This window comes from Protopterus annectens, chromosome 1.part0, assembly GCF_019279795.1.
Source record: "Protopterus annectens isolate FY-2018-M chromosome 1.part0, PAN1.0, whole genome shotgun sequence".
Taxonomy (NCBI): domain Eukaryota; kingdom Metazoa; phylum Chordata; order Ceratodontiformes; family Protopteridae; genus Protopterus; species Protopterus annectens.
The window spans coordinates 440985972-441008530 of NC_056725.1; positions in this window are offsets into that span (position 1 = coordinate 440985972).

The window sequence follows — 22559 nt, forward strand, 5'->3', positions numbered from 1 at the left end:
CAGGTCACACCTCATACTGTGCTGTACAGCCGCAAAACATTGAACAAGCTACAAAAGGAGGGTGACTAGCAAGAAATGGCAAGGATAACCACACCCCCATGTTGGTACCACAACAAGAAGCAGCATGGATTAGCCATGGTCAAATACCAATGGCTAAAACCGCCTCCCAGTATATAGCCTGCTGCAGACTACTGTCCTAATACCAGGAACTGCACCTGGCCTATGTCGGCATACATGAATATATCAAGCCCCCCAAGCCACATTATATTGCTTGACTGAAAATACCCAGACATACACCGGGAGCATTATACTAGCACCAACACAGTAGGAGAAAATTTCCCAGAATCCATAAACCAAAATGCCCAGGAACAATGTACCACTCCCACAAGAGGGTAAGCATACTGGATGTGATAATCAGCAACATGTGTACTGGATGGCAAGATGGGAAGTGTACCCTCACTGGTAAGACCAGACCATAGAGTAATCACACTGGATATACACATCCTGACCCCAGTCCCTGGCCAGAATACCACAGTGAAAAACATGTGTAAAGCATAGGTTGCAGCCCTCAAAACCGATGTTGAATCCACAAAAGGCCCTGTGCAAGTGCAGAATATGGGACACACCACAGAACATGTTATACAGGCATTCCATGAACACAGCCAGGAATGCTTGGAGTATGCAATCACAAATAACAACAACACACAATGCCATACACGCAGGCATCTGGCATGCTGGACTCCAGCCATTACCAAACCATGCAAGAGAATGAGGAAGCTACCACATGACAGAGCAAACATAAAAAGGAAAGTAATCACTGACCAGTAGTATGGCAATAACATATGTCCGCACATACAATCCACTAAGTCCAGCCACAACAAGTAGATTCTGTGAATCCAGAGGCAATGTGACACCAGTCCCAAGTACACAGACAACCACAACACCCCCCAATAAATACAAATATATGTGATAGATGCATCCATGTATCCAAACCAGAGGTTGAGCTCCACCAACTCAGCACTGTCAAAACTAGTCAGGAGGAGAAGGTAACCACATACACCACAAACCCAGTCCCACATAGACCTACCACAACTGTAAACCAAACACATAAACACAGACAAATATTCCCGGAGGCCTTAATTACAAACACACCACACCAACAGAAGCCTCCAAAGCAGATCACAAGCAACCACAACCTTCAAACATAGCACATGCAATGAATAGTACGCAAAGCTGGTGTGCCAAACAGTCACAGGCCAGAAGGAGAAACAACATGCTTGATACAGTCGTAATAGGTGTCTGTATAGGCAGACACACTGCTGTCCCACTCACCAGACTGAACAAGGGAAAGGGTAGAGTAAGCTGCCTGTAGGCTGCCACAAAATGCCACATAACACAAGTACGCAGGTCACCCCAAAGCAAGCAGAAATATGATGCACTCAGTGTCCATGCTGGTGTGAATTACCTGAGATGTACCTCCCTGGTCAACATGAAAAGAGACATGGATGGTCACTCTGAGTATGTGCCCCAGGCCGGTATGACACTGGCTGTGTGCAGCATCCAACGCTCAGCAAGAATGATGCCACAGTACAAACACAGAATGCTCATGTTTAACAGCTGGCACAGTTACAGCTGTCAGTCCAAGAGGGTCTAATGTCTGTCTGCTTGAGATGTCAAGCATGACAAGCCATGCTGCTGTTCCAGGGATGGCTTGCACCTGTTACCCGTGTGCGTCTGGATACTGGATAAGGCCTTTGCCGCCTCCATAGAGCCATATGTAGGCAAGGCCAAAAAGACTACCCACCACCCTAGAAAACATAAGTGGTAGGAAACATAAGGGTAATGCTGACCAATGCCAGATGTGTAAACTGCAATATGCATGCCCCTGAGGCACTTCCCATTATGGAGAACATTGATGTCTGTGCAGTGACAGAAGCCTGCTGCAAGCCTAGTGATAGCACACCAGCACTACGAGGTTATACCACATATCATGTGTTATGGCCCCAACACCTGCACCAAAACATCAAAGGAGGGGGAGTATCCATATGCAGCACAGACACCCATATGGCCAGGTAACTGACAATGCACAAAGCAGCGGAGACCACCCATGTGCACATAACTGTAGTCAAAACTGCTGTACAGTCTGTAGCATGCGACAGACCACACTCTCACACACAAGAACTCCACCTAGACATCCTGAAGACACTGGACAGTATGAATGTCCCACCAAATACCAGACAAGGTACACACAAATTACCACATAGGTGTCAAACCATTATGTATGCAAGGAGTAATCAGGGACTTAGGGACACAGGTCGACATTAATCTGTCATGTGACACTCACAATGCCAATGTGGCTATGAAGATTGTCGATATTGGACACCGTATCATGAAAGGATTCACATCTACATCAACAGAGGTCACTGTGCCACTGTACTGCTCCCTTATCAGACCCATAATCTAGTACAATGACTCATATGGGATGTACCGTACGTGACACCTGCAGCGGTTTGGAAGACCTCATAGTTACCCCACCAACAGGATAAAGGGTGTGAAATATATGTCATATGCTGCCTGGCTGTAGACACCCCAGCTGACTGCAGTCACAGACTGCCTACACAGAGGCATTGTATGTCTGTTGTACAAGGCCATGTCCAACACAGGAGTAATGGACATGCTCCACCACAGGAAATCAAAGCCATTGGAGCTGTGAGAGTCACAGATGTCAGCCTCAACACATAATGAAATAAGATGTGCTGGAGGGACAGATACATAACCCAGAGGCTCCCCACACCCAGAAACAGGATCCCAATCCATGGTAGGCAGAGCCCCTCACTGACACCCCTCAACAGGAATATTGCCAAGTGGATGGATGACCGTACATGTATACTAGGGGTCCTCACTGTGTCACGACCAGACAGAGGCACAGTGAAGAACTTCATAAATGGCCATAATAGAACATAGCAAGGGGTGGCGAAAGACACACACACTCTGGCTAGGCTTACTAATGGCCTAGGGTGTATAGCCTAGTATGAACCCATGAACCTATGAAGATACAAAACGTACAGGACACTAAAGATAATCACAAGGCTTACCCAACTGATGGTAGGAACCATGTTGGGCATCCACAGATATGCTCCAAATTACACAGATATTACAAACAGCATATCAAACACACACACATATTGCTAACATACAACCTGTCAGGTGCAGTGCAAACACCCCCCCCCCAGAGTGCAAAATACCTATCCCAGCAGACTGATGGTCCCCTGACATTGCAGATGCTGAGGTAACAGCCATCATCTGCAAAGCAGAACACACAGCAGCAAAGGTATGTGATGGTGTCCTGTGCTGAGGCCAACATGGACTCCAAGAATAATGGAATGCCAAATCTCACTACTGCCTGATGTCAGCCTTACCACAGGATATGTACCCAAAGAGCAGTGTACAACAACAGTGGTCCATCACAACAAAGGTGTTGCCTGAATGGATACTCCAAACTACCACCCCAGGATCCTGACAAGCTTGTTCTGCACAGCTATGGAAAGGATCAGTATGTACCGCAGACAGAAGGCTATTGTGGACCTACTGATACTGGACCCTACAAAGTGTGGATGTCGTAACTGCAGAACCTGCCCCTAAACATGTCTGACCCATTTGAAGCAGTCATTAAGGTCATTGATGAGGGCAATGTGGTCCACACAGTGTAGCTGGACCATGCACATGCTTCTAGACAATACTGTACGAGTTCAGTATGGATATGTTCACCAGCTTAAATAAATACCCCTATGTCAGTAGAGGGGTTGCAAACCAGACCAAGGACAGAACTGACATGGTCAGACATGCCACATCCATGTCAGACTGCAAAGCAGATGTGAGTGGCATCCCACAAGGCCTGGTCTTGCCCCCCCCCGTTCTGTATATATGTCCCATAGGTATAGGCCAACATGGAAGGACTGTGACTGAACATGTATGCAGAGGAGTACAAACAGCCCACCATATCCGACCCCCAGCTGACACAAGCAACCCACAAAAGGGCCACCTATAAACAAACAACTGTAGCCATAGCCATGTCAGCAAGCTAATTGCAGAACTGTGTATAGACAACCACCGTGGATATACAGTAAGTGCCCACAAATTACCACACAGGTGTTAACCCATGAGGTACCTAACATGTAATGTGAGACCTGGGTACAAAAGGTGATAGATATCTTGTACTGGACAAACATGTGGCTGTAGTGTTCACAGAAACATATACTATATACCCACCCAAACATGAAGGTTGGCAGATGTAGATAAGGGGAACTCACTGTGGCTCTGCAGTCATCCTCCATCAGCGTCACAAGTGACTACAATAGCCCCTGTGGGATATACCGCAGCAGACACCTCCATCAACTGTAAAGTCCACAACAGTACCCCACCAGGAGTAGCAAAGAGCATGAACAGATGCCATCTGTTGCCTGAGTAAACAAACTGCAGCCCCACACACCACCTGATGTATGAAGCCATGTCCAGCCTGGAATGAATGAACATGTTGCACCTTGTACAATCTGAATGGCAGTGAGCTATGCACATGAGAGACCTGAACCCCAGCACTGACATACATAGGACAAGCTGTACAGAATGATCCATAATACAGAAGGCACCCCCACTCTTCAGTAAACTCCTGGTACAGGTCAGCCAGAGAGTCACATATCGACACCCCTCAAGAGGAATCCTGATGAGTGGATTGGAGATGGTAGGCTAACCCTGGGTATCACTGTTATGTCAGAGGTAGACGGAGGCACAGTATACTAACCATGACATATGTCATGGCAAACTCCAGTTACAATGTGTGTCGAAGGACAAACATACCCTGTGACTAGCATCAGAAATGGCCTAGGGAGCATTGCTAGTGTTTGCCAATGTCCACCCATGTTGTGGAATACACTAGCAATGTTGGACGAGCCTGGTGTAGGTAGTCCATATCTGAACATAAAACAACATGGTCATATGTGCACAACTGGCCCCTACACAGTCTGTTGTGCTCACTATGAAGATGTCAAGCAGTCATAGGACTAAAGCCCAGGATACTGTCCACCACAGTGAAAGTACTGAACCAGTACACTATACGGTACTACAGTGTTAGGTCATTATGAAAGTATGTTGAGAACTGTCTGCAAAGTATCCCATGCAATCCCTGCAGGCACAGTATAATCCCTGTTGTGGCAGACATGAAGCAGTTGGCCAGTTAGTACACAACATGACACCCAACACACAACCATAAATGTGAGATATTGTTGAAGTTCACACACACCCAAATTTTTGGTGGACTTCAGAGTGCAACATATGGAAAGCTCACACTGGGCATGCTCGCACACTTTGATAAATGAGGCATATGTCAGACAACATGCCATGGAAAGGCTGAACTGGGCATGCTCACACACTTAGGCCATATCTCCGTTTAGCAGTTGGCCACACATATCTGGTATTTGTACGTGTCAGTCTAGAAACCAACCACAACACAGCAATCTGCCCAGTGCACACAGTAAATGACTACAGAGATATAAGTGATATAGTGGATCGCCGTCATATGCAAACATCTTCCACAGATACACAAGTTGGTCATAGGAACAGGGAATGCTATGGCAATAAAGACCTGCAAACAGTAGAACAGCACAACAAATATTGTGCATCCGACAATTGAACATATGGGTGTAGAGGTCAGTACTAGGCTTGTTGCCCTAGGGAATGACAGCTCAGCCAGAGTGTGCTTGGCATCTGCATCCCCAGGACAGTAGGCTACTGTGCCACTGTAAAGTAGGTCACAGAAGGCAACATGTGAGGCTAGTGAGCTGTGCCTCTGTCAAGCAGGGGCACCGTGGAGGTCCCAGGGATTGAATGAGCTAAGCCACAGCCATGTTGTTGGTGTGTGCTGTGAGAGGGTTGCTGAGGATCTCTGACAGTAGGTGTCCATCAATAACAGACTGAGGGGAGCCCTATCTGCATTCTCTGGACGATTCCACTGTCAACACTGTGTTGTAATGAGTATGTGTGAATGAAGTGCCGTGCCGGAACTGTTCACAGATGTCCTCCCTCTGTCAGCTACAGCTCTGCAATGTATTAGGTCACTCTGTCTGTTGTACGGCGCATATATGGCTGGTGTACAGCTGACAGGTGTCTTGTTGTGGAGCAGTCATGGGTATATGTGGGATAGCATGACCAATGCAAACTGTACACATGCTCATAGAATGCAATTGTCAAGGATTATGCTGAGTGGCCAGTATAGACCCCAGCATGGGTCCTCCGAAGTCGTCCACCCCAGTCTACACAAGTGTAGAGTCTGCTTGTGCTAAATACAGTTTGTCTGCAGTGACAAACTTGCCTGGGGGTGGAGATGGGATATGGATGTCCAGGGAAAGGTGGGTATGGTCAGATATCAACAATGGTGGTCTACCCCTGGTGTGGAACAGTGAGTACCCACGTTGCAGATGGACAGGTGCAATATGTATTCCCCCATGTGGCTGTGGTGTGTGGTTCTGCCATAGCACATGGACCCACAAATTGTAGTGGCTGTAGGGTAAAGTGGTAGAGGCCTGAGTAGTTCTCACACACAATATGCCTGTACCTGATGTTAACAACTGGAATGGTGTATGTGAACACCTGCATATCCTGGCACTGTTCCCAGGGAAGCTAAGTGTGTCCTGGATGTGGGTGTGGTGTTCTGGACTGGTTGTGTTGTGTGTTACAGGTCCTGTGGTCCCAAAGCATGGTATAGAACAAAACCTGCCAGTGCGATGTGCATATCTGACCCTGACGTAGGTGGCTCCAAATGCATATATATGCTATCCCCCACCTGACAGGTAGTACTACATGTACATACCTCTGTAGAAATAAAGATGTCAGCACCCGATAAATACTACAGGTGCAGAACAGGTGCCCAGTAATTTGGATAGTGCGCTCTGCTAATGCGTCTCCCTCAAGTGTCATAATATAGTTAGGTAGGGTTTTGAATCTTGCAAATGCTCAGTGTGAGTGGGGTTTGTGTGTGTGAAAGGCTGTGAGAGGGAAATGTCCCTTTTGACAACTGGGAAAACACACTACAGGATGCACATTCCCCTATCTAAGCACGGATGATGTCAGCACCCTATAAGTACAGCAGGAGAAGGAAAACCTCCCAGTAATGAAAATAGTGCACTCCGCTAATGCGTCCGTCTTGAGTATCATAACATCGTTAGGTAGTGGTTTGAATCCTGCAAATGGCAAGTGTGTGTGTTTGGATGAGGGGGGGTTAGTGTGTGCGCAATTTTGTGTGAGGAAAATGTCCCTTTTGGCAACTGGGAGAACACACTACAGGATGCACATTCCCCTTTCTAAACACAGATGATGTCAGCACCCTATAAGTACAGCAGGAGAAGAAAAACCTCCCAGTAATGTGAATAACACACTCTGCTAATGCGTCCTTCTCAAGTGTTAGAACATAGTTAGATAGGGGTTTGAATCCAGCAAATGCTCTGTGTGTGTGTGTGGAGAAGGCTAGTGTGTGTGCAAGTCTGTATGAAGAAAATATCCCTTTTGGCAACTAGGAGAACACACGACAGGATGCACATTCCCCTACCTAAACACTGATGATGTCAGCACCCTATAAGTACAGCAGGAGAAGAGAAAACTCTCAGTAATTCGAATAGCACACTCCGCTAATGCGTCTCTCCCGAGTGTCATAATGTAGTTAGGTAGGAGTTTGAAACCTAAAAATGGCATGTGTGTGTGTTCGGATGTGGGAACTCTATGTGTGTGCAATTCTGTATGAAAAGCATGTGCTTTTTTGAAATCAGGGGATCACACTACATGATGCACATTACCCTTTCCAAACAGTGATGATGACAGCACCCTATACATACAGCTGGAGAAGAGACATCTGCCAGTACTCAGCATAGCGCAACCTGCTACAGCGTCACTCTCAAGTGCCATCACATATTTAGATAGGGGTTTGAAACCTGCAAGTTTGGATGTGAGGAGTTCGTGTGTGTGCATTTCCGTATGAAAAACATGTTAGTTTTGGCAATCAGGAGATCATACTACCTGATGCACATTACCCTTTCAAAATACTGATGTTGTCAGCACCCTCTACAGCCAGAGAGGAGGAACTATCTAGTAATCCGAATAGTGCGCTTTGCTAATGCGTCTCTCTCACGTGTCGTGACTTAGTTAGGTAGGGGACTGAATCCTGCAAATGGCAAGTGTGTGCGTGTGTGTTGCGGGGTAGTAGGGTGTATGTAAATGCAAGTGTGAGAGAACAGATCCTTTTGGCAAATACTACAATACACCAGATGCTGCATATTCCCCCAGTAAACACAGGGGATGTCACCACACTATCAGCACAGCCAAACAGGGCTAGTTGGCTAGTAATGCCAATAGTGCGCTCTGCTACTGTGTCTATTACCATTTTCAGAGTACAGATAGGTATGTTTTGGTAACCCACAACTGCCACGTGTGGTTGTGTCACACAGTATGACCTTGTGTGGGTCTTTGTACATAACAATGCATGCCATTGCCTAAACCAGCAATGGCATTGCAACACATGATGTATGTGTGTGACACATACACATAAATACCTGTGACCTGCAGTAGTTACCATGTCTGACACATGCCTCGAGTGGATAAATGGTATTTGCAATGTATACCAATATGACTGTGTCTTACTGTGCAGGGTCCGCGGTATGTGTCTATACAGTGTGGGTGTATATGGTAAAATACCTACAGCAGGGGACACACATCTGGTCTGGGCCATATAGTGTACATGTAGTCGATGTACAGGTGCTGCATGTTCCCACCTGTTGTGATAGTGGTAACATATCATTCCACTGCAATTCAGTGACCACATGCTGTGAACCCTTCAACTAGTGTGTTGTAGCTACAGTAATGCTCACGCACAATGTTTGGCTGGATGCAGTCCAGCCATATAAACACAGTTCTTGAGACTGTCATATTGCCTGTGTTGTTATGGAGGCTAGGTGGTCTTCCTGTGTATGGGAGGGTTGTGTGTGCCAGGCTATGAACCAGATGGCAGTCCGACACACTGTTAGCTGCACATGATTAGGCCCTGATGCTTTGTGCTGTGCCAACAACCTGGAGGTGTGTGTATCTGTGGTGCCTTGGGATACCACCCCCCTGTCCATGTGTGTTACATGTGTAGGGGACGACAGGCATGGTATGGGGCATAACCTGTCAGTGATGGGTAACACCTGTGAGCCATGAATCAGGAATCTGGTACTGCACAGACATTGCAGTTCACCGTGCTGAGGACAGTGTCCGGTGCATGCATCTTCCGGTGTACACTGCTGTTGTTGTGTAGCAGCACTGTTAGTGTCCTAACCTGTGTGATACCCATGGAGGTGGTTATGTAAACCGTGTCCTGCAGCATAAGGCAGTATGTGTGTATCAAGGAGCTTTGCCATTATACATCGGGCCATGGGTGTCACGTGCAAGATGACCCTTGCACATCATTGTGGCTTCCCTAGCATGTAAGCACACGTTGACAGCCAGCGGATACCCTATGAATGACATTGGAGACTGAGCATAATGTAGACATACAACACCCTTCCCACATATAGTGGTAGCATACCTGGTGAGGGTATGTTGGCAACCAAGATCAGACTCATTACTGGCCTGTGCCACATGCTGAGAGATCCATTCTATGTTCCCTATCATGTAGTCCAGGGAGGTATGTCTCAGGTCTGCCATACTGGCATGGTCAATGAGTGAGTCATATGTGTCCATGCTTCTGACTGACCTGTATGCATGTGTTCTGTGGTGGACCATAATGCCCCTGAGGCATATCACTGTGACCTTCACCAGATACAGCCTGTTGAGTGGGACCCCAGTGCAGCACCCAAGACAGGTACCTGACACGTCTGTAGCAGGTGTGTTGTGTAGCCCTACAGGCTGTGAGTGTGTGGCACATGGGATGTGTGTGCCATGTGTGGCATGTGCTCTGTTCCGACGGAACATATGCCTGTGTGCCAGCTGCAGAGGTGTGTGATGCTCAGGTAGGATGCTATTCTGAGTACCCACGTATGCCCCAGTGTGTTCAGCATGCTGTCAGTGCGTGTCAATGTTTGACTTGTATTGTAGTCACTGTAATATATTTTATTTATTTATTTATTTATCCTACATTTGTTGACCAGGATAGTCCGACTGGATGCATGTCCATTTCCAGCGGAGGCCCGGGGAGAAAAGCTACAAGGGTAAGCAGATACAGCATTACATAATACCAGCATTACATATTACAAACAGATTATTTACAGAGATTACATAAGTAAGCAAGTTAAACATGTTCCACAGGTTAAAGTTAGTCCTGAGCACAAGTCAGGATTAAATTAAATTACACAGTAAACTGGTTAACAGATTTTACACATTCGAGTTAGCCAGGCTTGATACATTGACATAGCCAGTTAAGTGACAAATGTTGTTTGAGTCTAGTGTTAAATTGACCTAAGGTGGAAAGTAAGGTAATATCAGCTGGAAGTGAGTTCCAGGATCTACTTACAGAGTTTGCAAAGAGAGAATCACCGGATGTGTTATTAAATTTGCTAGTCTGAATTAGTAGTTTGTTAGAGGATCAAAGCGGTCTAGGATTGTTATAGGGGGTGATAATATTTCAAGTGCAGGAGTATTGTCCAGATTATAGAGGATTTTATAGGCCATAATCAGTTGGTTATACTGTATTAGGCTGGGTAGTTCAAGCCAACCAAGCTGATTTAGATTGATGCAATGATGTGTCCTAAAAGGCAGCCCAGTGGCAAACCTGGCAATGTGGTTGTAGCAAATTGAGTGTTTGTTAAGGACAGTCTTGTTCATATTCAAGAGTAGAGGGGATGCATACAGAAGGGTTGAAAGAAGGTGTGAGCGAGCTATGGCAATTTTAGCTGGAGGGGTTAGGAAGGCTTTTATTCTGTAAAGTGACCCTAGTTTTTTATTGATGGCTTTGATAATTTAGTTAACATGTAGGTCACATTTGAGATTATTGTCTATGATGACACCTAATAGTTTAGTAGATGGGTCAGGGGAGATTATTGTGCCATCAGTTGATGTTATGGTAAAGGTGAAAGCGGTAGACCTACGTGTTGGTGAAATAACAGCAGTTTAGTTTATTTGGGATTTAGGATCAGACGATGTTTAGAAAGCCAGTTTTCTATTGTATTAAAGGTGGTCTGGGTAGCTGACCATAACACTACTGGAGATGTGGCTGAGCAGATCAGAGTAGAGTCATCAGCATATTGGATACAACTGACTTTTGGGATGACAGTATAAAGGTCGTTAATGAAGATGGAGAACAGCAAGGGCCCTAGTATAGAGCCTTGTGGTACTCTGAGGGTGTTAGGTAGAAGGTTAGAGAGTTTGTTCTGCCAGAGGCCAGCCTGCTGTCGACCATGCAGGTTGGATTAAAACCATTGGAAGGCTCCAGTATCTAGACAGAATGTTTGCAGGGTGTGGATTACAAGTTGGTGATCAACCATATCGTATGCCTTGGAAAGATCCAAAAAGAGGGCTGAGGATATATAATTAGTGTTGCAAGTATGGTTTATGGTGTTAGTAAAGGCTAGGAGCCCTGAAGTAGTGCTGTGATGAGGACGGAAGCCATGCTGAGTGTCTGCCATAAGGCGATTTTGGATTAGGTGGTGCATGAATTGTCTATGAATAAAGTTTCCATAATCTTTGCAAGTGGAGAGAGTATAGCTATTGGCCTATAATTGGAGAATTCAGTAGAGCTGCCTCCTTTGTGAAGTGGGATTACATAGGATATTTTCCAGATGGTGGGAAATTTAGATTCTACCATGGTCCGTTTGATTAGTTTTGAGACGGGGTAAGCAATAGCATCAGCTGATTTTTGTAGGTACTCGGCAGGGAGTTGATCAGCAGAAAGTGTAGTGGGTTTTACTTTTTCAATCAAGGTACGGAGAAGTGAAGTGGCGACTGGTTGGCAGCTGAACGCAAGTAGGTTTCTAGGGGTGCTACTTTCAGGACCAGGGGAGCTAGGAGGTAGATGGCTAGCTAGGGCTTGAAATGTCTCAGTAAAGAATTTGGCAAAACTATCAGAAACATCTTCAGGGGTTTTATCAATAGTAGCAGCAGGGATTGGGGTTGAAGTTTGTCCAGGATGTAGTATATATGACATGCAACCTGACAGGGTATGGCATTACTGGGTTCAGAGAGCTCAGTCCCCAGATTGGCTCTGTGGTGGCATCCCACACATGTGTTGTACGTTCCTGGCCAAGGGTGATGGCTGACTGCATACATGTGGCAGCTGTGACATTGCCACATGACTCACATAAACCACAACTGGACCATAGAGGTGATTCACAGGTTACCTTTGCACATGTTACCCTAGTAGTCTGATTGCCATGGTGAGTACCAACACATAGGGCCAATGGGGAACAACATACTGAAGGTGTGTATGTGTGGGTGTACCGCTACTGTTTCATAGCACTGGCATATATGACTGCACACATGGGTAAATGCTAGGTAAGACATGTGCAATGTGTCACAGGCAACGTACATGCGTAGAGGACAGACAGTGACGTTCTGTCATGTGTAAAGTTGACATACGTATCGTACGCTATGCAGATGTCACTAGGAGTCTACAGAAGCACTGTAACTCTGCATTGCAGGTGTAAGCAGTGTTCCAGGAAACCCCAAGCGAACATGCATGCAAACAAACTACAGTAAGCAGGGCTGGAAGTAGTGCATTGTACAACAAAGAAGGGGTAACAATAACAGTAAGTAACAATGCAAATATGTAGGCACTATCAACATGTACCCAGGAATATACAGCACAGATGCCCATGGTAGAACTGATATTATGTCATAGTTATTTGTGATTTGGATTACATTGGTACTGCACACATATCTACATGTGCAAACATCCACATTGCATAGTCGTTGTGGGCAACTTGACACCATTACTGTACATGTCCACCATTGCATATCACTTCTTGCGTTAGCTTCCCCCCTGTGCTACCCATGTATGCGGCTATCTGTTGACAACCTTACCACCGGCATGCAATTATGTGCAGCTGTTACACTTTGGTATGTACTATGGGTGCAGATAACAATTCAGGACATTCATACAGTTACTGCAGCAGGCATGCTGGGATATACACACAGTCATAGCAGCACACTGTACTATTACCAACATGATACTACTAATACACTTCTATGTAGTCACCCTGTGCATCAGCAACATGTTTACCTGTTCCCGCAATGATGTTGGAGATTGCAGGAGGTGGCACAGTGTCATCATATGCACAGGGTGTGAATTAGGTATGCCTGAGTCAGCCACTGATACCACCAATTGACATGTGTGTGTATGTGTGTTGGTGAGGGGCAGCAGTACAGGGTGGCGCAGTGTTGGTGCAGTGTGTGCATGTATGTGGCCACCCTAGGTGTTAACATTTCACATGTGTGTATGCACGCACACAGTTCCACCTCATGGCTGCCATATACAGGGGTTTGTGGACAGCCACAGACTGCACCTGGCAGGTCATACAGATCAGTGTCTGTGGGTACGGACATGGTACCTGTGCCTGGCAGGGGTGCTACGGACCGTATCCAGTACTAAGCCAGACTGGGTACTGTCATCAGAAGCGGGAGTGTGTTGACTGGACACAGGTCCCTGTTGGGACTGTCCAGAGCCATGTGCACATGGTCTCCTGGGGCGTTCCGATGACAGCACAGACCCAGCATTGCTGGGGCTGCTGCTGGCACTATGGGGGCGTGCGCGAGCCTGTTGTCATCCGTGCTGACTGCCAGCTGCTGCTGTTGCCGGCATACGGCCACGTCGACAATGCAAACGCCCACCATTGCCCTGGCTCATGGACATTTGGTTGTGGAACTGCTGTAATATGTCCCCACAACGTCTGTCTATGACATCGGTGAAATTACGGATAGCATCCGCAATGTCACGCATACTGTCTGTCATGGCTGTGCGACATGCTCTCAGCTCCCTCAGACCCTGTCTGGTGTACCTTTCCATACGCGACTGTGCCTGCATGACAGTCTGAAACATAGCTGAGGTTGACAGACCTCTTTGGGCACGTCGGCCAGAGGCAGTACGCCCATGGATGCTCCCACGAGAACCCATGGGCAACTGTCTGTGTGGTACCATCGGAGGACCCTGCCCATGGCTGCTGTGTGGGGGCGCATGTGCCACAGGTACCACATTACCCTGGTCTATGCCCACTGTATCCTGTCCATCACCTAGGGACAATGGTGACAAAGGATGTACTGGCAGGATGACTGTGCGCAATGATGGGGTTGACAGCTGTGTACTGTCAATTGGCTGACCAATGGTGGACCCTGACACACCTTCCTGTACCATTACACAAATATCATCATTACCAGTACCTGTGGCACAAGATTCAGGTTCCCTGCTGCAGGTCACCAGAGCAGCACCAGAACCTGTGGGAGGAAGACAGGAAACACAGTTTACAGTCTCCAGACATTGTTACCAGTGATGCACTTCTGCAAACATGCACACATGCACACATGGACACATGCACACATGCACACATGGACACAGGCACACATGCACACATGGACACAGGCACACATGCAGACATGCACACATGGACACATGCACACAGGCACACATGCATACATGCACACATGCACACATGCACACATGCACACATGCACACGTGGACACATGCACACATGGACACATGCACACATGGTCACATGCACACATGGACACATGCACACGTGGTCACGTGTACACATGCACACATGCACATGTGGACACAGGCACACATGCACACATGCACACATGCACACGTGGACACATGCACACATGGACACATGCACACGTGGACACAGGCACACCTGCACACATGCACACATGCACACATGCACACATGGGCACAGGCACACCTGCACACATGCACACCCCGCAGTATACACACAAAGCACTACTGAGTTACACTACTGTTACTAGCATTATCAGGACTATTATAGGTTATGTTAAACACACTCACCAGCATGGATGGCCTGCCTTGCTGTAACCCCGGAGGGACCTGCAGAAATGATGAGATTAATGTCAGTGGGCACAACTGTGCCATTGATATTGCATATGATACAGTGCAGTAGTACACCAGTTGCCTTTCACACGTCAGCTGCTGATATTGCCAGTATCACACATGCACAGTTACATACTATGATGACAGATACATACCACGGACACACCTTACACATGCATAAACTAACAGTGTATAGAACAGTCAAGTGTACATATGGCATATTACCTGCACGCTCCATGTCGTGCTGCTGTGTGGATCCAGCCTCCACCATGATGCAGGTGTACTGCTGTTGCTTTTCCGGGGCTGGAGCCACAACACTTAGGAGTAGCCCCTCCAGTCTGGTGAGGGGGGGATGTGTGGCCACCCCACCTCCTGTGGCAACCTGTTGCCTGTGGATATCTGATGCACGCTGATGGACACTTCGGATTAAATCACTGCAGTGATGTCGTACCTGCTCATATGTCCTATTATGCGTGCCAATATCATTTACCCTACGGACAAGGTCTTGCCACAGTGCAGCCCTCTCCTGCTGATTCTGACTGGTGCGGGAAAACAGGATGTCATACTCCCGCACCAGGCTCTGGTGGATCTCCTCATCTTCCGCTGCAGAGTAGGTGGGATTACGCTGACGCCATCTCCCTGGAAGAGAACACAAACAGGATATCAGCAGACTATGTCAGCAATATATGGCACCCATACTATACATGATACTCATGTGTAGTGATATACTACTACTCCCATATGTTGCATGTGTGTGTGTCATGGTGGAATAACAGGTACATGGCCAGATATCAGTGCTCAGCCAACACCTGTGCAACAATACCTGCCACATTCCACACAACATAGTAGCATGCCTCATCGGTCAGCACACACTGACAGGACCAATGCACGACCTCACTCTGGGGGTTCATCCCAAGGTACTGTATGTGGGATGCCATCCACTAGTGTGATGTGGACACAAGTTACTCGGCCTGGATATACATTTCCCACCACCACCACTAGCACAGTAGACTACTTTGATATGTATGTGATTAGACAGTTATTCACTTGTTGGGACTGAGATGGTATCCATGCAGCACACTGGGCCAGTAGAAGCCACAACCCACACTGCTGACCCCTTTGCAAATGCTTACCATGGACATGCCACAGATTGCATGGAACTTGCACACACATTTCTAACACAGACCCTATGCACAAAGGTTAGGCATCCTGCCCGGTGGACCCCAGACAGAGGCAGATTGTATAACAATAGCAGGAGGCTACTGCAGGACAGAGCACATTCACGTTAAGGAAAGGCATCTGTGGTCAGCACTGGTACTACGCTACGATCTGTCATAACAACGGCCACGGCCTACTCTGGGAGGAAAATGGCCACAAACACTATGGATGACCACAAGGCCTTCTTCAGTTATGTTACACATATGGACCAAATGCCTCAGATATGCTCTGTGTTAATACACACCTACTTAACATTCACCAAACACACAGATATTGGCAACAGTCTTGCAGACAGGTTCGGTGCATGTGCCCCCCCTCCTTCTCCCCCACCAGTTGAAATAGTTATCACAGCTGTATGTAACCTCCCTATCATCTCACATGTTCAGGTGAGGGCCGCCCTCAGCAGAGCCGAACACACAGCATCACTGTGACCTCATAGTATCCCTGGATGTGTGCTACCTGCACTCCAAGAGGACATACAACCACATATAACACTAATAATTTATCTTGGCCGTACTACAGGATATGTACCTGGACAGTGGCATACAGTGACAGTGGTCCCACACCACTAAGGAGGCACCTCGACTGACCCTGGGAACTACCACATCATATGCATAACCGGCCTGGTCTGCTAAGCTATGGAATTATGCAGTATGGGATGCATATGCAGTGATATCGGGTACCTGCAGACACTTGTTCCCAGCCAGTGTGCCTTTGTGATGGGCTGATCCTGCCTTTTGAACCTGGCTGACCTTTCAAAGCAGTCACTACAGCCATTGCTGAGGGCAACGCAGACAACTGCTGCCAGGATCATGGCCTAACACTGATTGACATGTAATGTATGGTCATCCCCTTTTGGTGGAACTACGTACACACAACATATCACATGGACATACCTATAGATACAGACCTATGACACATTTGGAGGGTTCACAGTATGCACACTATTAACCTGCTACTTTGCATTACCTGTGTTTGTCGCAGCTGGTTGCGTTACCACTACTTCTGATTCCTGCTGCTACTGTCACTGCTGACAGCTTAGAGTCACAGAGTCACAGTGTGTAGGGTTTTTTTTTTTTCTCTCTCTCAGTTTTCTCTCTCCCTCTGTCTGCTTCCAGATAGTGCAATGAATGTATTGCATGTGTGGAGTGTTAGTACTGGATGCTTTTGTAGGTATCTGCATAGGTCCATGTGATGGCCTCTGCACCAATTGTAAGCCAGCATTTGCTAATTGCATACAGCCAGTTGTGCACTGATTGCAGTTCTCACTGTGATTTCAGGTCAGTGCTATAAAAGGGTATGTGAGATAGGCGTTGCCCTTTCAGATTGTAAGGGCGGGGACCATGCTGGTATGCTGTGGACACTGTTCTGTGAGTGTAAAGGTTAGTACCTCTCTCATGATTCAGGCTGTGTTGTAGATTCACATTTCTCCATTCCTCTCTCCTGTTCCCTGTAGTAAGTGTGTATGCACAATGACACCTACAACTATATATAGACATATATTTATATATATATATGTAAATATACATACATTTATATATGTACATTAACTGACATTGTTAACTACAAGCTAACAACTAGCATGGCTGTTTCTGTTCACACACTACTATTATGGGAATCCAGTAGTTTTGACAGTAATTCTACATGACATGCTTTGGGTACTACACATCCTATATTCCCTTTACATTCATCCCTACTATTACATGTTATATTTATTTTAGCACAATGTTCTTGTATAAGAGTCATGGCTTAGTGGTAGGTCATACAGGCTAGTGTTTCCAAGGTCCTGGGTTCGGGACTGAGAGTGGTATTTTATTTTGCTTTTGAACTGAGTACAGGACGTGTCAATCAAAGTGACTAAGGCACTTTTAAGCAGTTGTAACCGGGTTAGCGCTGGTTTGCGCAGAGCTCACACATGCACACTGGCGGTTAGCTCCGTGCACACACGCGCACACCCGCTTACAACCGCTTAAACGTGCTTACTCTTGCGCACACCCGCACTATTTTCTTTGAAAGAAATGAAAATGGGGAGACCGGAAAGTGTGAAAAAGGGGCCACAAAGAGGGTAAGACAGTAGGGAAACAAGCTTGGGATTTGCAGGAGGGATGTAGGTAAGGCCCATAGCTGCCCATTTCATCATCAGCAACAGCTGTGCATATGTATGTAATTTGGTGTGACATTTGAAACCTTCCACCCATGAGAGAGGTGTCAGGACAACAATAATACTTGTTGTACAGCCAATTGTAATTGATAGTTTCCATGTCCAGCAGACATGTGTGCGGAATGGGCAGCTATGTATGGGACGTAACTTTTTTGTGGGTACAGAGTGCCCTTTTTTTTTTTTTTTTTTCAGGTGAGAGTGGTATGTCAGGTGAAGGAAGTCGGTACAGCTGGGGAGGTAGGTTGGGTAGGTAAACAGACAAGACAAACAAGACGCATACAGGGGCGGTGTATGACATGTGTGGGGGGGTTACACAATTGACGGGGACGGAGGTTTGGATATCCAGAGCCCATGAGCCCACAGATGGCAACAGTGGAATTGATATCCCCACCCATAGGCAGTTGCCACTGTTCCTTCACTGCCCAGGATGGGGCTGTGCTGGGGGCTGTGTAGGCCGGGCAACAGGCATGCCCGCAAGTTGTGCCACCCATGCCTCAAGCTGGCGTAGGGGCTCGAGAACAGAGTCCTGAATCTCCCTAGGCACCACAGTCCGGACGCTACGGAGGGTGAGTGGTGGTTCTCCTCCGGCCACACTTGCAGGGGGGGGGGCGAGCCCCATCCCCTGAAGCGCTTCCACCCGCAGGTGGCACAGGGCCACCGGAGGAGGGTCCAGACTGGGCAATAGTGCCAGGTGCACTCGCCAGCTGAGGTGGGAGAGGTGGGTCCACTGGAACCCGCCTTCCCTGTCGTCCTATGTTTTGCATTATGTCATGGCAGTTTGGGTTAGTGACATATAATACCATTCACAACTAGTTGTAACAGCATGCATTAGTATTCCCATTAACCAAACACCCAGATATTCACACCATTGAACAGCGTGCATAACACATGCATAATTTGAACAGCAATACACAGTCCAGCAACATGCGGGGTTAATTGATGGCAACAGGCCATCAGGTTTGGATGTATGAACAGGGCAGATGCATCAACGGACATGCAAATATATATGACCCAACAGGACAAATGTCCAGAGGTGTTAATTGTGATTGCACATACCATTTTCACGTGGAATGGGTTATATGTGGTTATAGGGTGGGGTGAAGAAAATAATATTAACACCTTCAAATACCAATACATATGCTGTACATTTCTAATAGCTACAGATATATACACACTACTGTTCTAACTACAGTTTCCTATATGATAACTATTTCAACTTGGTGATAGGACTGTTACTGCAACATCAATATACATTTTATTGTTCTTCATACACATTCATATCTAGCTTTGTTCAGCTACATCATCCTGCTACATTTGCTTTATATAGCTGTAGACAAGTTTGGATGTTTGGTATATCAGACAATCATACTATCTGCATATTGCAGACTGAGAGCAACATATCCAAATTTTGGGATACACATTCCAGATGCAGCAACACTTTGAACAGATTTTGCTGTTTGGTTTTGATTCTCACATGCATTTCATTCTGTCTTGACTGCAGTATACTTTATTCAGGGGTTATTACTACTGTATTGCTGGATTCATGACACTTTCTCACACTCTCTCACTTGTTTTCATTTTACTATTCAGGATGGTACTTACTTCTAGGCTTTATTGACATGTTTTACCTGTAGTTATTACAATCCTTTCCAGCAGTCTCACTTCTGTCATGTTTCAGTATTTCAACAGGGATATATTTCACACATGTGATTTCATCATCTTCTGCAGCTATACTCTTCAGCCTGCTGCAGGTTGTGTACTATTTTCTTACAGGTGGGGCATTTTTATTTCAGAATTTATGTCAGACATTTTCATTTTTCTGTTTGGCTTACAGGCTGCAACACACTTTTGTAATCAAGCAATACTTGCAGACACTTTCACACTGTTACTTGCACATTTTATTCCTTAGTGACTACACTGCACTCTTTTGCTGACTGTCATACTTTTATATTTCTTTACAGTTACTGGTAGTGGATTACTGACCTGCCTGGTGGCGCAACTGCATCAGCCTATCGCCATAGGCTCAGCGGTTCACAGAACGGACACCTGCAGCTGTAATATAAATGAAGTAATATTGGAATACACATCTCCATAATATCAGCTAGTTTAATTTCTTACATACATAATTAAATATAACTTACTCAGTAGTGGGGCGTTGGGCATTTGCCGAGCCTCCTGGATCCAAAGGTTCAGTTGGTCCTGCTTGCATCTCTTCAGGTCCGCATGGTGGTGACGGACCTGCTCACCAGTCCTTGGAATCCCTGTGGCACTGGTGAGATCATGAGCCAACCGGTCCCACGCCTCAGCCCTGTATGCTCCCCAGAGGACCTGGCCCTGCATGAGTTGGGCCTCATGATTGTGGACTAGGAGCCAGACCATGTACCTGGACTCCTCAATGCCCCACCTCTGTGCTTGAAAGCAACTACCATCTCCTACTCCTGTCATTCTGCCTGCAGTTCAGTTCTACAATTGTTTATGCTGTGTATTCCCGCCTATGGGGCTTATATAGTCCGTTTTCCCACATATCTGTGATTGGCCATTTTGGAATTGTATCAACTTCAGTAAACCTGCATTGTCATGCTCCAGTTTGTATTCATTCCTATATATTAGCTATTATTGCATTTATAGGTACTGTTCTCATGGCTTAGTGGTTTGGTACCTTGACTATGGTGTATAGTATCCTGGGTTCGAACCTGGCCACTACTTTTATTTTTTATGACTGTCTAGACATGCTGAGGGGTGTGTCTGTGTAAAGACAGTTTTGATACGGCTTGCTCAACGTTGCCCGTCGGTTAGCTTGTTTGCGCGGTGCACAGCTCTGCGCAAACGGGGTACGCTGGTTTAAGCCTCGTTTGGCTATCGACACGCATATTACGCTCAGCTCAGCTAGGGGCACATAGATTCAGCGTGTTAAACCACTGCTCAGCTACGGGCACTCATTTTTCACCAGTTAAACCACTGCTCACCTACGGGCAGATGCACTCACCCTGTTAAACTGTAGCTCAGCTATGGGCACATCTGGCATTTTTTATTGCTTTTATACCTCACATTTCATCAATATAAATGGGCTATTTCATTACATTTTACATAAATTGTGATTTTATGTGTACATATTTGTCAGGGACTTGTTTCGTGCTTATTTTGCTAAAAATACAAATCGGTGTTGTGGGGGCTCGAACCATGAATGCCTGCTCGTCAGCCAACATCTCTACTGCTATGCTACTGCTTCTTGGCTTACTTTGCATATTTAGTTCTTATATGCTTTCCCACTGACTGCTAACTGTAGCTGCTTCGGCATGCCAGCATCTGCGCACTCACGGTTAAACATCTTTACAATTTAAAAAAAAATTATGAGATGTTCATTTGTACATTTTATGTTCATAGTCTGTGGGGGCATGTGTTGTGTTGTGTTTATTCACATTTCCATGGACTCTGTCATGGGTGTTTACTTTGGGCACTTTTACTCTTCTGGGGGCATGTCCGCTTACAGGGCTCGGCCTACAGACATGCCCCCTACTGTCTTACATGGACTGTGTTAGCCTTTGGTGCGATTCAGAATGCTCTCATGAATATGCAGAGCATGCTGACATCACTCTGTTTAACTGCAGCCTCCGTGTATGAGTTATAACTCTTACACGGAGGCTTCGTGAATCCTGCCCCATATTTATTATTGTTAGCATTAATGTATTGATTTCATTATTTGAGTCATTTTTATAGGAATGATATGTTTATTAAGAAATGTTTTTTATATAATATTAAATACTGCTTTAACATCATGAGTGATATGCTAAGGGACATTTCCCTTTAAGGTGCAAGCACACTGAAGGTCATGTGATGTACTGTGTAGAATTCAAAAGGGCTTTGTTTGAAACAATGTAACTGTGTGATGAAGCGGTCTTCTTAGAACCGTGAAAGCACTTATGTATTTTCTGTCAGAATAAATTGTATTTTTTAACTTTTATGGATTTTCAAGTACTTAATTATTTCTACAAGACTTGCTTCTGCTGGCTGCTGGGATTTGGTTTTCACTATTACACAGTTGGACTGGTTTTTGTTTCAAGTATATGTTACTGTTAATATACTTATATACTTAATTTGCCTTAATTGCATAGAAATGACTTGAG